Genomic DNA, 3,070 nt, shown 5'->3' with positions numbered 1-3,070 from the left:
AGATTTTATTTATTTATTTGACAGGCAGAGATCACAAGTAGGCGGGGGGGGGGGGGGGAGCAGGATCTCTGCTGAGCAGAGGGCTCCATGGGGGACTCTATCCCAGGACCCTGGGATCATGACCTGAGCCAAAGGCAGAGTTTAATGCACTGAGCCACCCAGGCGCCCCCTCTTTTTTTTTTTAAACAGTCACATGTCTGGCATTAAGGCATATGGGCTCGTGAGTGCCGTCCCTCGAAATACTGCCAACCACACCAACCCCTGAATGGGATGTTAGATGAAACAATCCAGGCAATCGCTCAATAGCTCATTGTTTAAAACCCAGCACCTAGCACAATGCTTGGCCTGTAGAAGGCACTCAGCAAATATTGGCTAAACCAATGAGTATTAAAAGACATTTCTGGGAATCCACCCCAAAGAGAAAATAACTAAGGATGGTCTCACAGCTTTTGCTATGGGATGTTCATCCCTGCGCTTCTTGTAAGATGTGAAAAAACCTAGAGGCCCAGTAATTGGGGGGTGAAGACATTAGAGTCCCCCCTCCCCCCCAATTCTCTCTATATCGAATTATATATAGCTCTTAAAAATCATGGTATATAGATTTATACTTATTGAGGGGGGAAATGTTCACAATATATTAAGCAAAAAAGCAGCTTACTGAAGTCATGGCTCCATTTCAATGTTTAAAATATTTTTAAAAATCAATATATCTTAAAGGATCTCTGAATTATTAGCATTATTGTCTCCAGTGGTGAATTACAATCATCTCTTCTCTTTTCTCTTTCTCCTTCTCTTCTTTCTTTTTCTTTTCTTTTCTTTGCTTCTCTGTATTTTCTACAAAAAGCAGATATTATATTTTTAATAATACTTTCAAACATACTTAACCTTCACAAACACACATAAATACACACGGAAAAAGAGAGACAGAGACTGCATATAAAACAGGCTTGTTCACTCATTTGCTGAATGTGTCCCAGCCTCACCACGTACCGTGTTAGTGTTTGCAATCCTAAGTGTGTATGGCGGTCGAGATAACATGTTTTGTTTAGGTCAAGGTAACCTATTTAAGTACAGTCCCCTGTCCTGCCTTTAGAGACCCCCCCCCACCTCGCCGAGGAAACAGGTTCAGCACATGCATGACCCTGAATCGGAAGGGAATCATCAAGGGGAACAGGTGGGTATACGCCCAACTTCCCAACTTCCCAAACAACCACCAGCTCCCTAGCTCAAAGAGATGCTCAGGACCACCTTGCCCCAACTCGGCCGGAGTTAAGGGGGTGGATTGGGGTGACAACTTACCTATTTCAGAGAACCCAGTGTGCTTTGTCTGATGGCTTGAAAGCAAACTCTAACCCTTTCCTTTCCAAGGGGAAGAAGGGCTTGTGGAAACCCAGAAGTCTGGCTGGCTGTCTTGGGAATTTTTCAGTTGACACCAAGGAAAATTCTGAGATGAGTTCAGGTCCTGCCACTTAAGCAGCTAACAGACTTGTAGGATCTCTTAATCTCCCTTTTCCTCATAGGGATAATAATATTTCAGAGAATTGTTGCAATGACTAATGCTATGACATAACATTGGTAAACCAGGCAATGTTGAACAAATGTAAATCATGAGCCAGGCCAGCTTTGTGGGTGCGATCTGTACTTGGAAGGGTCCCATGCTTGATTTCATGCTCTGAAGCTGCTATATTGAAATTCTCAATTTGTGCACTAGGAAGCTCGCATTTGCACTTTCCACTGGGTCCCACAGATAATGTAGCCAGTGTTGGTTCCGAACCTTATTTCATGGCCACACCCATAGGAGGTCACAAGGGATGGATCCTATCCAAGGTTTTGTAAAAACTCTAAATCCAGTGGAGGTCAAATCCTCAGAGACACCGACTGTCCTGCCATGCCTTTGTTACTCATGTTGTTGTGAAACCTGCAAGCTGACCTTTCTGTTCAACCCTAAGACCTTGTATAGTTTTTAGTTAGCAAACAGCAATATCTCCTCACTCATGAATTTGTTCTGAGCTCCCACTGGAAACCTTATTTAACAAATTTTTGCCAAGTCTCTTTGAGTGGGAAAGGAAATCCTTCACTAGAGAAACATCTCATTTATAAATAAACACACCCCAGTAATTCTAGATGTCTCCCCATATCATCGTACAGATGCATCAGCTAGATGTTAAAATTCAGATTTTGGGGGGTTTCCTACCTTGTCAGTCAGGAGCTGCTTTTCTTCCTGCTTTTTTTTATCACTGACGTTTCAGAATCTCCACTCTTAATGTTCTCAAATAATTTGCTATAGTCCTGTAAGACATTTCAGAGTCTTTTGCAATTTAAAAACATTTTTTTTTTAAGATTTTATTTTTAAAGGGCACCTGGGTGGCTCAGTTGTTAGGCATCTGCCTTCGGCTCAGGTCATGATCCAGGGTCTTGGGATGGAGCCCCGTTTCAGGCTCCCTGCTCAGCGGGAAGCCTGCTTCTCCCTCTCCCACTCCCTGTGCTTGTGTTCCCTCTCTCACTGTGTCTCTCTCTGTTAAATAAATAAATAAAATCTTTTAGAAAAATCTGTGAAACTGAAAATAAAATCTTATCTTTAAGCCATCTCCCCATCCAATGTGGGGCTTGAACTCACAACCCTAAGATCCAGAGTCACGTGCTCTTCCAAGAAAGCCAACCAGGTGCCCCTGAGACTCTTCTGGAATAGATGGGAACAACAAAGCATGGGGAATACTTTTAACCATTCTGGTCATTATTTCAGTAAGATTTCAGATTCTCACCCAGTCTACCTTATGACTAGTCATTGCCTCTCAGGTGAGGCTAAGCCCTCTTATCTCCACTGCTGGACCCTTTGGTGCTAGTAAATGACAAACCTTGGAGATTGAAGGCAAACATGACACACAAAGTCCCTACTTTCTAGGAGCTTCCATCTGGGGAGAGGAGATAAACAATAAGCAAGCAAGCAAAAAACAAACAAACAAAAAAAACCAAATCATCTCACATTGTGGTACGTGCTCTAGAAGAAAAAAAATACAGAGGGATGAGACTGATGGGGCAGACAAGAAGGTTTCTTTGTGATGGGGCCTTA

This window comes from Mustela nigripes, chromosome 11 (assembly GCF_022355385.1).
Source record: "Mustela nigripes isolate SB6536 chromosome 11, MUSNIG.SB6536, whole genome shotgun sequence".
Taxonomy (NCBI): Eukaryota; Metazoa; Chordata; class Mammalia; order Carnivora; family Mustelidae; genus Mustela; species Mustela nigripes.
Note: the sequence above shows the minus strand (reverse complement) of the source record.